At 40.4% G+C, this 15,342-nt stretch overlaps 1 long non-coding RNA gene across 1 annotated transcript in view; it reads right to left on the bottom strand.

Moving 5' to 3' along the window:
- The window catches only part of LOC122555870, a 36,478-nt gene that overhangs the window by 19,911 nt on the left and 1,225 nt on the right, over nt 1–15,342 (bottom strand). Inside the window, exon 2 of the long non-coding RNA XR_006313380.1 lies at nt 7,769–7,836. This is a non-coding gene — a long non-coding RNA (uncharacterized LOC122555870). The remainder of the gene's footprint in view (nt 1–7,768; nt 7,837–15,342) is intronic.

Here is a 15,342-nt window from a genome sequence, read left to right as displayed (position 1 = left end):
CCAGGTAAAATTTTCCCAAGTGGTTGAAGAGAAATGAATAGCAAGGTTGTTCACAACAGCAATGCGGCATCCATCTGTGGAGTTAACTTTTTATTTCTCTGACTGACTAACAATTGGGTGCTATTGGGCTGGAGGTTGCAGTGGTAATGTAACAAAACTATCAATGTTCATTGTCATTACTAACAGCTACAGTAGGAACTTGCTTTCTCACAGATTAATGAGGAAATCCTGAAATTGCCAAATCTATGACTTCTCTAGATAGTATATTCTTTATACCAAACCTAATTGGCTTGTAGCTGAATAGTCACAGTTGTGATAAATCAGAGTAATAGTCACTGCCTGCACTGCAAGGATTCCTAAAAAAAAGAATAACATGGATACTAGACTTAGAGGAAATCATGAAGTGATTAGAGACCCGACCAAAGATGAATAGGGTAGGGGGTCATGTTTCAGGTGCTAATAGGGAAGCACAAATTGGGGGGGGGCGGGGGTTCATTATCTTGGAGTATGCTCCTTAAGAGTATTGGAGACCCCCCCACCCCCACCCCCCACCAAGAAGAGGTTACTTCTTCTCCTTCCTGCCTTTTAACTGAGTTTGTGAAGCTGCATACTGGACATCCTCTAGCTTTCCCCATCCATCATAACATGGCAGCAGAGGAAGAACAAGGTCCTTAACTAACTGTTAATGGGCAAAGTGAAACTCCCCCCTTGTAATTTGCTAATAACATTGCAAACATAAAGCTTTACTCAGTGGCAATGCTGATTTGGAGTTTTGTAAGTTGCAGCCCTCACTAGGACCTGAGAATCTAGTTTTTGGTAACAATTCAGTGTTCTACGATGTAGCAATGTATAGTTTGAAGGAAATATCAAACCAAACACTAGTTATAGAGTCATTTGAGTCATAGAGATGTACAGCATGGAAACAGATCCTTCGGTCCAACCCGTCCATGCCGACCAGACATCCCAACCCAATCTAATTTCACCTGCCAGCACCTGGCCCATATTCCTCCAAACCCTTCCTATTCATATACTCATCCAGATGTCTCTTAAATTTTGCAATTGTACCAGCCTTCACCACTTCTTCTGACAGCTCATTCCATACACATACCACCCTCTGTGTGAAAAGGTTGCCCCTTAGGTCTCTTTTATATTTTTCCCCTCTCATCCTAAACCTATGCCCTGTAGTTCTGGACTCCCCGACCCCAGGGAAAAGACTTTGTCTATTTATCCTATCCATGCCCCTCATAATTTTCTAAATCTCTATAAGGTCACCCCTCAGCCTCCAATGCTGCAGGGAAAACAGCCCCAGCCTGATCAGCCTCTCCCTATAGCTGAAATCCTCCAACCCTGGCAACATCATTGTAAATCTTTTCTGAACTCTTTCAAGTTTCACAACATCTTTCGATAGGAAGGAGACCAGAAATGCACGCAATATTCCAACAGTGGCCTAACCAATGTCCAGTACAGCCGCAACATGACCTCACAACTCCTGTACTCAATACTCTGACCAATAAAAGAAAGCATACCAAATGCCTTCTATACCTTCAATTTTGGTGTCATCTGCAAACTTACTAACTGTACCTCCTTATGCTCGCATCCAAGTCATTTATGTAAATGACAAAAGGTAGAGGACCCAGTACCGATCCTTGTGGCACTCCATTAGTCAAAGGCCTTCAGTCTCAAAAACAACCCTCCATCACCACCCTCTGTCTTCTACCTTTGAGCCAGTTCTGTATCCAAATGGCTAGTTCTCCCTGTATTCCATGAGATCTAACCTTGCTAATCAGTCTCCCATGGGGATCCTTGTTGAACAACTTACTGAAGTCCATATAGATCACATTACCGCTCTGCCCTCATCAATTCTCTTTGTTACTTCTTCGAAAAACTCAATCAAGTTTGTGAGACATGATTTCCCACGCACAAAGCCATGTTGACTATCCCGAATCAGTCCTTGCCTTTCCAAATACATGTACATCTTGTCCCTCAGGATTCCCTCCAACAACTTGCCCACCACCGACATCAGGCTCACTGGTCTATCGTTCCCTGGATTGTCCTTACCACCCTTCTTAAACAGTGGCACCACGTTAGCCAATCTCCAGTCTTCCGGCACCTCACCTCTGATATTCGATGATACAAATATTTCAGCAAAAGGCCCAGCAATCACTTCTCGAGCTTCCCACAGAGTTCTAGGGTACACCTGATCAGGTCTTGGGGATTTATCCACCTTTATGCATTTCAAGACATCCAGCACTTCCTCCTCTGTAATATGGACATTTTACAAGGTGTCATCATCTATTTCCCTACAGTATATATCTTCCATATCCTTTTCCACAGTAAATACTGATGCAAAATACTCATTTAGTATCTCCCCTATTTTCTGTGGCTCCAAAAGGCTGCCTTGCTGATCTTTGAGGGGCCCTATTCTCTCCCTAGTTACTCTTTTGTCCTTAATGTATTTGCAAAAACCCTTTGGATTCTCCTTAATTCTATTTGCCAAAGCTATCTCATGTTCCCTCTTCGCCCTCCTGATTTCCCTCTTAAGTATATTCCTACTGCCTTTATATTCTTCTAAGGATTCACTCGATCTATCCAGTCTATACCTGACATATGCTTCCTTCTTTTTCTTAACCAAACCCTCAATTTCTTTAGTCATCCAGCATTCCCTATACCTACCAGCCTTTCCTTTCACCCTAACAGGAATTTACTTTCACTGGATTCTTGTTATTTCATTTCTGAACGCTTCCCATTTTCCAGCTATCCCATCTGCCCCAATCAGCTTTTGGAAGTTCTTGCCTAATTGGCCTTTCTCCAATTTAGAACTTCAACTTTTAGATCTTGTCTATCCTTTTCCATCACTATTTTAAATCTAATAGAATTATGGTCGCTGGCCCCAAAGTGCTCCCCCACTGACACCTCAGTCACCTGCCCTGCCTTATTTCCCAAGAGTAGGTCATGTTTTGCTAGTAGGTACATCTACATACTGAATCAGAAAATTTTCTCGTACACACTTAACACGATGGTAGTCCCAGTCTACGTTTGGAAAGTTAAAATCCCCTACTAGAACCACTCTAATATTCTTACAGATAGCTGAGATCTTCCTCTGACTATTAGGGGGTCGATAATGCAATCCCAATGAGGTAATCATCCCTTTCTTATTTCTCAGTTCCAACCAAATAGCTTCCCTGGATGTATTTCCAGGAATATCCTCCCGCAGTACAGCTGTAATGCTATCCTTTATCAAAAATGCCACTCCCCCTCCTCTCTTGCTTCCCTTTCTATCCTTCCTGTAGCATTTGTATCCTGGAACATTAAGCTGCCAGTCCTGCCCATCCCTGAGCCAAGTTTCTATAATTGCTATGATATCCCAGTCCCATGTCCCTAACCATGCCCTGAGTTCATCTGCCTTCCCTGATGGGCCGGTTGCATTGAAATAAGTGGAGTTTAATTTATTAGTCCTACTTGTCCCTGCCTGCCCTGACTGTTTGTTTGTTTGACTCACTTCTGTTCTCAATTGTACCAGTCTAAGATTGATTTCTTTCCTCACCAGCTCCCTCAGTTCCCCCCCTCCACCCCGCCCACCCCCACCCAACCTTACTAGCTTAAATCCTCCCGAGCAGCTCTAGCAAATTTCCCTGCCAGTATATTAGTCCCCTTCCAATTTAGGTGCAATCCGTCCTTCTTGTACAGGTCACTTCAACCCCAAAAGAGATTCCAATGATCCAAAAATGTGAATCCTTCGCCCATACACCAGCTCCTCAGCCATGCATTCACCTGCTCTATCCTCCTATTCCTGCCCTCACTAGCTCGTAGCACTGGGAGTAATCCAGATATTACTACGCTCGAGGATCTCCTTTTTAAATTCCTGCCTAACTCTCTGTGATCTCCCTTCAAAATCTCAACCTTTTCCCTTCTTATGTTGTTGGTTCCTATGTCCTTGGTTCCAATGTGCACAATGACCTCTTGCTGCCCCCTTTCCCCCTTGAGGCCATTCTGCACCCTCTCTGAGAAATCCTTGATCTTGGCACCAGGGAAGCAACGCACCATTCTGATTTTTCGCTGCTGGCCACAGAAACATCAGTCTGTAGCTCGGACTAGAGAATCCCTTAACACAATTAATCTTTTGTAAAAGATCCACATGTCTATATTACAAAGAACATATGAATCCCTCACTGTTCTGAAAAACATTAATCTCTGAAGGGAGAGCCAACTATCTGTGTATTTGTATTATTGGAGTCTGTGGAGCTTTGTTGCATGTAATTTAGCTGTTATATTTCACTTTAAGAAGTAATTTATGGATTAGAATATGCTTGGAATCATAATCTGTTACATTATTTCTTTTACAAAAATAATACTTATACATTTTATAATTTATATAGCAACATGTTTTTGAAATTTGTTAATTTGTAGCTATTAATTGTTTATCTGGCTTTCAAAATCAGAGCTGCACCTAACTATTCTCCAATTAAATTATATCATGGATACTCTTACAATCTGTTTTAAGAATAAGTTTTATTTTGTAATAAACTGATTGTTTTGACTTTATTATAGAAGCCTGGTTAAAGTCTCTTTTATTCTGAATAGGAGTACTAATTGGCCACATTGGTGATTGAATTTAAGCATTTATATTAATGATGTGACTTGTGGAGCAGAGAGGCTTGATTATCAGCACAATCCTCTCAGAACACCATACGGTTGATGGTTCCATCAGGTTATTCTCTTAGTGTGTTTGCATGTTGCACAAAAGCCACTGTCCATGGCCTCAAAGCAAATGGTTGGGTGTTGGCAAGTGCAGGGTTTGGGTTTGGGTTTTGGTGTGGGGGGTTGGAATTTTAAAGGCATACTGTTTAGTAAGCTCGAATCATCACACAAATTGTTTAGCTTTTATAGTTCTTCTTGGCTAGGTAAAAACAATGACTGCAGATCCTGGAAACCAGAGTCTAGATTAGAATGGTGCTGGAAAAGCACAGCAGTTCAGGCAGCATCCGAGAAGCAGTAAAATCGACGTTTCGGGCAAAAGCCCTTCATCAGGAATACTATGCATGTGTAAGAATAATTGTACAGGAAATTCAAAATCATTGTGGTGTTGCATCGTATTTGCAGAAGCGAATTCACAATGCCACAGAGAAAAGCAAGTTGCTGAGTATGATGCTGCGAGAGCATCACATCCAGAGAGGAGGTGATGCTGGGGTTGCTGCTAATCTTTAGATTGAGGCAGGAGAAGAGTTCCTTGTGGTCTGAAGTTTGGAATGAGTAATTACTTGCAGTTGAATAGAAAATATATTAAGAGAGCTAAGCAGAGTCTATAATATTGGGTATGTTGTTAGGAATGAGACACTAATGATTTGGGATTTTGATGGTTCTCAGGCAATGGGGCACAAAGATTGAATACCTGTTGGAAGTTGAAAAATGCAAAAAAAAGTAACACCTCACAATCATAGAATTCCTAGTATGGAAATATTCGGCCCAAAAAGTCCACACTGACCCTCTGAAGACTAACCCACCAGACCCATTCCCCTACTATTCTACATTTCCCATGACTAATGCACCTAACCCACACATCCCTGAATACTATGGGCAATTTACCTAACCTGCACATCTTTGGATTGTGGGAGCAAACCAGAGCACCCAGAGGATACCCACACAGACATGGGAAGAACATGCAAACTCCACACAGACAGTTGCCCGAGGCTGAAATTGAACCCACGTCCCTAGCACTGACAGGCAGCAGTGCTAACCACTGAGTCACTGTGCCACCCCTAAATAATGCAGTGTTGTCAATGTGGACATTTGACTCTCTGTGTTGATCTTGAAAGATAGAAGCTGGCCCTCAAATTCCCTGTGTTTGTCTATTGCACCTGTGCACTATTGGCTGTTGCTGCATGCCCCACATTAACCTCCAAGGAGGAACATGAAGCCTCAGAGTCTGCATCATGTCCTTGCTCTGCACCGAGCGCTAGTGCAGATAATCATACTCGGGAAACACAACCTGGTGAGGGCACATCATGGTGCACATGCAGCTAACATATGAAGACTGAGATGGAGCAGGCCTCTGGTAGTTGGAGAAGTACTAGAGAAGTACTAGAGGAGAGCCAATGTTAATTCAGTTAGGATTCCCAGCTGATGATAATATTGGATGTCAGATTCCAGAGTAAAACCTAGAGTCCTTCTGTGGTGCAGTGGTAGTGTCCCTACCCCTGACCAAAGAGATCTGAGTTCAAGTCCCACCTGCTCCAGAGCTATATAGTAATATCTCTGAACAGGTTGATTAAGGGGGATAAAAAGTGTCCAGAGTGCAACTGGCTTGAGAGATTGCAACTTTTAATTTTGCAATTTGGTGACTGAGGTGGTCAATCACCAGTCATGGGCTAAACATTCGCATAAACCAAATCATCCACCGACATTTCCACCACCTCCAAACAGACCCCACCACCAGGGATATATTTCCCTCCCCACCCCTTTCCGCCTTCCGCAAAGACCGTTCCCTCCGTGACTACCTGGTCAGGTCCATGCCCCCCTACAACCCACCCTCCCATCCTGGCACTTTCCCCTGCCACCGCAGGAACTGTAAAACCTGCGTCCACACCTCCATCCAAGGCCCTAAAGGAGCCTTCCACATCCATTAAAATTTTACTTGCTCATCCACTAATATCATTTATTGTATCCGTTGCTCCCGATGCGGTCTCCTCTACATTGGGGAGACTGGGCGCCTCCTAGCAGAGCGCTTTAGGGAACATTTCCGAGACACCCGCACCAATCAACCACATTGTTCCGTGGCCCAACATTTCAACTCCCCCTCCCACTCTGCCGAGGACATGGAGGTCCTGGGCCTCCTTCACCACCGTTCCCTCACCACCAGACGCATGAAAGAAGAACGCCTCATCTTCCGCCTCGGAACACTTCAACCCCAGGGCATCAATGTGGATTTCAACACGCTCCAGGCTCACTGCCTTTATTCCTGATGAAGAGCTTTTGCCCGAAACGTCGACTTCGAAGCTCCTTGGATGCTGCCTGAACTGCTATGCTCTTCCAGCACCACTAATCCAGAATCTGGTTTCCAGCATCTGCAGTCATTGTTTTTACCATGGGCTAAACATGTCAGCTTCATTCTCTTCACCTTCATCATTTTGATTATGTATTCAAAAATATAGTGAAACATTACTAAATTTTGACTTCATTTCCCTTTCTCCGTGGAGTTTTCATTTTCCTTGTCTAATTTCATGAGCCTTAGATCCAGTTCTAACAGAGTCAGGAATGAGACAGGATATTTCTTTTGGAGCAACTCATTTTCTTTTAAATGTACTGGTTATTTCAACACCCTTAGTAAGACAAATACTTCCTAAGATAAAATCAATTATTTCTATGAAAATTTGTTGCACTACTGCAACACCAATTTCAAAGTCACTATTTAATTCAACTCTACATAATGGACCAGCTTGTGTACATCATGTATGTCTCTAATTATTATTTTTTTCCTGCATTAACTCCTTTGGAAGACAAAATGTGTCATCAGTCAACATCAGCATCTGACTTGTTTCAGTGTCTCTCAGTATCTTTATTAGTTTGTCTCCTAGATTAGAAAGGAAAAAAAATGAAAAGGGAAACGGACCTCCAAAAATAATAACCAACTTCTTTAGTAGTAGGTGTATCACCAACCAGGAGAGACTTTCCCCTGAGTATCATTGATTGCAGTTTTGCTGGGGCTCCTTGATATTAGACTTAGTCACATGCAACTTTGATGTCAAGGGAATTCACTCTCACCTCACCTTACCTTTGGAATTCAGTCTTTTTTGTCTATGTTTGAACCAAGGCTGTAAGGGGGTCAGGAGCCGAGCGTCTCTGGTGGAATACAAACAAAGGGTTAGTAAGTAGGTTATTATTAAGCAAGAATTCTTGCCAGCTCTGTCGGTAACCGTTTCCATCACCTTACTATTGTATTGCTTTTTAAAAAATAGATTCATCGTCTACAGATTGTTCTTTTGACAAACTGGTTGTCACATTCACAGCCATTTCTATCAAAAGTCCTGTAACATGAAGGTGTGAACATTGTTTGGCCACTTAATCCTCCCGGCCACTTTAAAAAATTAGGATAAATATCTTTCACCTCTATCTTCTATAAATTTAGATATCATTTAGAATTGGAATCTTTCTCTTCTTTCTTCTTTCACTGTAAACTTTCCTTTAGCCAAGCCACATTGTATGAATTTTCTATATGTTTGGAGTTCAAACCTTTTAAGATATATTTCCCTTTTCCTTGCTCTTTTTCAATTTTCCCTTTCTAATTCAGTTATCTCTTCTTCAGAGTACAAGGTGCCTTAGTCAATGCAGACAAGGAGGCATAAGGGTCAGCAGCCTGTCTACACTGCAGTAAGGGGTTACCACACTGCAACACTCAAAAGAAAATTTTTGAAAAATGACAGTAGTGATGTTTTGATACACATGAGTATGTTTATAATTTATATTATTTGAAAGTTTCAATAAACTTTTATGTATATTGTGCATGGGAATGCATTGATACAATGAAATGAGTCCCATATTTTGCATATTTGTAATTCTCAGAAATGATGAGCTGGTTTTCTTATGGTGCAGGGGACAGAAGAAAGAAACATTGCAAAGATGACAAGATATTTCAAGCAATTTCCCCTCATCTTGCTTTATATCCTCCTCAATGGATGATCTCCTGTGGCTCTATGCTAATTAAAGCATCAACATTCTGCATTGCAGGGTAGTGGTTTGCACAAGAAACACCATGATAGAAGCTCTTAAACACACCTATTGGAGCGGTCTACCAGACTGGTTGAGGCACCCAAACCTCACTTTGAGCAGACTAATGATCTGATCATTGATGGACCTAGTTCTGACATTTCTCTCATTACTTCAGTGCTTGGATTCAGTCCTGGAACCATGAACAGGATTTATGAATCACATCATCAGTGGGTATTCTTTGTCACCCAGCAGTTATTATTCCAATATATCAGAGCCATTTAGACCTCCTGGCACCTGGCAATGCTCCCTGCTGTTTTTGTATTCACCTACATCAAATGTTATTGGTAACTGTAGACATCTGCATGTAAATGGAATGGTTGCTTTTCCTGTTAATAAAAACCCCAACTCCTCTGCTGACATTTTGATGATGCCATGGGTGGAATCAATGATGTCTAACACACTTGGAAAACATGCCACGTCTGTAAAAAGCCTTTCCACTGGACAGTTGTGATCAGCAGAACAGAAATGAATTGTTTGGCATGGTGAAATAAAGCATCTGTCAACACCTGGATGTTGTGCAATGCTACAGTAATAGCACCAAGATCTCCACATGCTCCCTGAAACACTTCCGATGTGGAAATGCTTAGACCTACTTTAGCTATGAATGCCACACCACCACTACTAGAGACGCTCCACCAATTCCCTTTCTACCCACCATCCCACACAGTCAGACTTGATCTCTGGGCCTAGCATAAATCACACAAAAAGTAACAGTAGCTCACAAAAAGCAATGCCTCCATAGGTAAAGTCTTTTAATCACTTGCAGGCAATTTATGTGAACCACATAAACATGATTGACAGGGTATGGTCTCCGCTTGTGCCTCTTGCCTGCACCAGCTCATCCTCAGCAGAGTGGCCTCTTTCATTCACTTCCTGAGTCTTCTGCCCTTGATCATTTGGTTTTTTTCTTACCTTTTTCTCTTTCTTACCTTCCTCCACACATCCTCCCTGGAGAATATATCTTCAAACAGAAATAAACTATCTACACTGAACACAGCAGTAGTGCTGCAGTGGTGTTAGATTAAAGGATAAAGCAGTGTTCAATACCCCAGTAATATCCAGGGATTTGTTCACTTCAAAGATTTGCCTGTCAAAAGTCTATCAGCTGCCTCTCCCGCTGAAGTCAGACATACACCCATCTTTATAATCGCTCTCTCTACTACCAAAAAAAATGAGATTCCTATCTGGTGCTGTATTACCTGGCAGGCAATGTACTATAGCATTGGGGAATTGTGATTCTAGTCAATTATACCATGATAATCTTAAATAATCATTAATGACTCAATTGAAAATGGCAGCTGAGTAACTGTCCATTGTATTATGCTGACTGAAGCGATAATGTTGTGTCCACAGTCGGACGTTGTCATTATGGATATTAAGCTTCTATGAGTCTACATTAATCCTGTTTTTGGAGCATAAAATTCAGTTTTCCATTTCTAAACCCCTCTTAGATCATGCTATTTTACAAAGTAATTTTACATTTAAAAGGCAATTAATAAAGCTAAAGAGTAACAGATCAAATTTTTATTTTGTACCTTTTCTAATGAGTTACTTGGCTGGTCTCTCCTGCAGGTCATTTAGCATCCCAGATCATTTGCCACAACGGAGGTCCCTGTATCTTTTGAGTCACAGGAAGTTAATATCATCAAATGAATTATAGATTATTGCCTGGTGTCTGTCCATCTGGCCTTAAAGCTCTTGGAATTCTGTGCAACTCTTCTGTCATCATACAAGACACTTGATCATATTGATGTGCATGTAAATTTGGAATGGGGCTATGGAATAAATGGCAAAATAATGTTGTAACATCAATATACTTTTCTGAGGTGGGAATTCTATATTGTTGTATGGAGGAATCTATGTTTTATTATGCTCTACCTGAGAATTAATACTTTTCTATCACAATTTGCAAATGTGTTATTATGTTTTATGCACAGTCTCCATAATCCATTAGTAACCAGATTTATGAGCATGGATTGAAGAACTGGACCTAAAATTCAGCTTGTTTGATTCATGTCACTTACAGTTTTTTTTGTAATTAATTTTAATATCTAAATGGAAAAGAAGTTGACAACTAGGTGTAATATCCAGCTGTCAGCCGGGTGCTGGCAGGTGGGACTAGATTGTGTTGGGATATCTAGTCGGCATGGACTGGTTGGACCGAAGGGTCAGTTTCCACGCTGTACATCTCTATGACTCTATGACTCTCTAACCTAGTGTGAGAATCTCATCCTATAAAAGTTACTTTCAGTATCTGGCAATGCTTTGATAAATACATTTTAAAGAAATTACTGGGTTACTAAATTATGGTCTTAATCACAAAGCCATTCATTGGTGTATCAAAAGGTTATTTTTCTTGTTCTGTCTTTCTTTAATTGGTAATTTCCAATGCAAAAAGGAAATCTCAGAAATCCTCACTTTTTGTAGTGCCGTTAAACTGTTATCAATATGATGGTTAATGGGTATGGTTATATTGGTAGTCCAACAATACAGACATGTTCAGTGTATTATCAAGCAAGTAGATTTTACGAATGCTTCTCATCCAACGTGCAGAGTTCCATTCTGTGGGCAGGTTTTAATATAAAAGCAGAAGGTACTTTCCACTCACTGATGCCTCTCATTAAGATTTATCCATGTTGTGTTAATAGATTCCATGTATTTTTGGAACATAGTAATTGCAAAACCAAGGTCCATGTAATTAACATCCTAACTGTAACCCAGTTTTCTAAAAGAGATCTCTCTCATTTGTATTCAAATTAATTAATACGATCCGCTTCTATGATCTTGTTCAGGAGACTATTCCATAGATTAATCACTTTCTCACAGAAATCATGACGAAAATTTTAATAGTAAAGAGCACATGAACTTGGACATATCCTATGGGGTACAATGTTGACCAGAGCTTGAAAGTGGGTACACTTGCCCATGCAGAATCTCCACAGCTACGCCTGCTACTGCTACCTTGTGAAATGAAAGTTCCAAATAATTTGACCGACTAAAGTACAAAGTTTTTTTTTCCCTATTGGTTCTTGGTAAACATGAGTCTTATGACTATATACCCTCAAAGGGTATCAGCTCCTATGAAGATTCATTGACTGGGATTTCCATGATTGCTGCTGTATGTATAAAGGTCCTGGCAGAGAAAAAACATGATTTAAGACTGGCCAGGTAAGAATGTTGCAACTCAGCATTAAGAATATGATCATATTTCATTTACTGTTGAAATCAAGACAACATGATTAAGTAAAATTAAAACAACAGTTGCATAGGATATGGGTTGTTAATATTTAGTTCTGTCAACTTTGTAGTTACAAGTCTGAATTTATCCCTCTCCAATGATTTAGGATGCTGAGGTGACACTAATCTCTCGCACTTTGTCCTCAGCATCTATCAACTTCATAATTTGTGATGGCACATATCCAGGCAGTTAGAAATTTAAATGGTGAAGAAGGCCCAGGCACTTAATTGAGATAAAATAAGTCAACAGCTTCCAGAGGGTCAAGCAAATCGTCTAAACACTTATATGCTAGGCTTGACAATACACTAGCTTTACTTTCCATCAAAGGTTAAACCAAAGCAGTCTGGTACAAGCTGAATGAAGAACATCGTTGAAAGTTCTGTTTAACCCGAATAACTTCAGTTTTGCATCCTTTTTATTTTCTGGTCAGCTGAATGAGGGTCAATGGAAGTCTTCTTCTCAAATAGGAGGACAATTCATTTGACTATTGACTGGGGAGTGTTGATGCAGTTCTGGCTTGTAAGATGCCTGATAAGAAATAACTTGCATTTATAAAGCACCTTTTATTCCCTGACAATATTCTAAAGTAATTCACAATCAATAAGTTACTTTTAAAGTGTAATGATTGATACATTGGCATTTGCAATAATTGCTGTATTTCAAAACCAAAATATATTGAACTCTTTTATGTTTATTTGCATAAATAATTTCAGGTTTTAGTTATCGACCCAAAAACAACATATATGACAAAACTGCTGCCTTTCAGTTCAGTGCCTATCTGAAATATTTTGCTGAAATTATTAGTGGGTCTTGAATCCATAAACCCCTTGTTGAGGGGTGAGCACAGTAACATTGAAACAAGCTGACACTTGGTATAAGCAATGATTGTTTAAATTGATTTCTATGGTTATTATGCCACACTAAATATCCCATCATATACAGCACTACAGTGTCATAAAAGTAAGTTAATTTTAGCCATTTTAAGAACGGGTTCAATATTTCAGTTGGAAGTTCATTTTTCACATGTTTGGGAGAAGAAGAGAAGCTTGCAGGGTCGTTATGCAAGTCAAAATATATAAGAAATGTTTTGTTCACCAGTTAGTGGTCACACATTAGCAATAACTGACAGATGAGAGAAGTAATCACTTTTGGTGCTGTGTTTTGCAAGACAAACTTGCATTGGGTGGTCAAAACTGAAAGCAGAGTGCCTGTAAATGCAAACATCTCAACTAATTGCCCCAAACAGCCATTTGACCTGTGCAGAAATGTGATGAGTAGCAGCACAAAACACACTTAAAGTGATGTCAGGTTCAGCCTTTTAAGGTCATAAGGTACAGGAGCAGAATTAGACTATTTGGTTCATCGAGTCTACTCCACCATTCATTCATGGCTGATATTTTCCTCATCCCCATTTTCCTGCCTTCTCTCCATATCCCTTCAAATTACAAATCCCACTCTATATCCGTTACCAATTAAAATCTGTCTAACTCTTCCTTAAATTAACTCAGCATCCACCATACTTTGGAGTAGTGAATTCCAGAGATTTACAACCCTTTGGGAGAAGTAGTTTCTCCTGAACTCTGTTTTAAATTTGCTACCCCTTACCTTAAGACCTCTTACCTCTTATCCTCAAATGCCCCACAAGAGAAAGCATCCGCTCCATGTCTATTTTATACATACCTTTTATTATCTTGAATACCTCAATTGGATCTTCTCTCATTCTTCTAAATTCAGAGTACAGGCTTAAACTGTTCAATCTCTTTCCATATTACAAACCCCTCATCTCTGGGATCAATCTCGTGAACCTCCTCTAAACTGTCTCCAATGCCACTACATCTTTCCTCAAATAAGGGGACTGAACCTGTGCACAATACTCCAAGTGCAGTCTCACTAATACCTTGTATAGTTGCAACAATACTTCCTCACCTTTATATTCTATTTCTTTAGCTATAAAAGCCAACATTCCATTCACTTTCTTTATTATCTGCTGTACCTGCGTGCTAGCTTCTGTGACCCAAGAATGAGTACACCTAGATCTGTCTGCATCAGAGCACCCTGAAGTCTCTCCCCTTTAAGAAAATATGTTGCCATTTCGACCCAAATACATGACCTCGTACTCATCTATGTTAAACTCCATCTGCCACATTTTGGCTTACTGTACCAAGCTATCTATTATTCATTTGTAAGGTTCTTATTTCTCATTACAACTTACCTTCCCATCTATTTTAATTGCAAGCCTCAATTTTAAATTTTTCTTACTTCAATATCATTAGTGAGGAAATGGATTCCTGAAGACTATGTGTAACATATCAGGTCATCAGCTCGTCAACCTTTAGGAAAGACTCAGGTCGCCTCAGGATTTTTAAAAAGTATTTTGAAAGGTCTTGCCAACTGCATAATTAGATGATGTAATGGTAAGTTAAATATGCTTATAATGTAGTGATTGATTTTAGGACTTTGCCCCTAAAAGATGTGACCATTAAGTTGATCAACATTATTTAAGTGTTAGACGCAGTAGAGTATTTTCTCCAAAAGGATAAATAATAAGAGAAGTGTTGATAAAGACTTGTGACACTTCAGTATTGTCAGTGAGATATGTGAATGCCTAGTTGTCATTTTAGCCATTCCATTAGAACCACCCTAATCTCAGTATATCATGCTATCAATGGTGGTGTTTAAAAGCTCACCCTGGTGATCGGGAGTCAACAGTCTTGATTGGTTGTATCTGTTAAGGTGGAACCACCTTATTCTAAATTTGTTAATGAATATTTCAAAATGATCTGTCCTGGCTCTGGATCCACAGAGAGGTAGATGCTTTTTAAGCCATCTGCTAAAGGATACTTGCTGCTAAAAAGGTAACATTAGAGCAGATGAGGCTCATGAAGAGATATTAATGATCAGCCTGAAAACGTCCTGTATCTATATTGTAGATATCTGACTTATGAAGATGGGACTTTGTAGTGGCTCAGAGGCCAATGCCTTAAGCAGCATCTCCTTGGCTTCACGGGCCAACAAACAGGACGTCACTGCCTGGCAGCTCCACCCATAATTCAGGATTAGTGGTGCTGGAAGAGCACAGCAGTTCAGGCAGCATCCGAGAAGCAGTAAAATCGATGTTTCGGGCAAAAGCCCTTCATCAGGAATAAAGGCAGAGAGCCTGAAGGGTGGAGAGATAAGCTGGAGGAGGGTGGGGGTAGGGAAAAAGTAGCATAGAGTACAATAGGTGAGTGGGGGAAGGGATGAAGGTGATAGGTCGGGGAGAGGGGTGAGTGGATAGGTGGAAAAGAAGATAGGCAGATAGGACAAGTCATGGGGACAGTGCTGAGCTGGAAGTTTGGAAC

This window comes from Chiloscyllium plagiosum, chromosome 13 (assembly GCF_004010195.1).
Source record: "Chiloscyllium plagiosum isolate BGI_BamShark_2017 chromosome 13, ASM401019v2, whole genome shotgun sequence".
NCBI classification, from domain to species: domain Eukaryota; kingdom Metazoa; phylum Chordata; class Chondrichthyes; order Orectolobiformes; family Hemiscylliidae; genus Chiloscyllium; species Chiloscyllium plagiosum.
The sequence above is the reverse complement of the archived record's forward strand: the minus strand, read 5'-3'. Positions and strand labels throughout refer to the sequence as shown.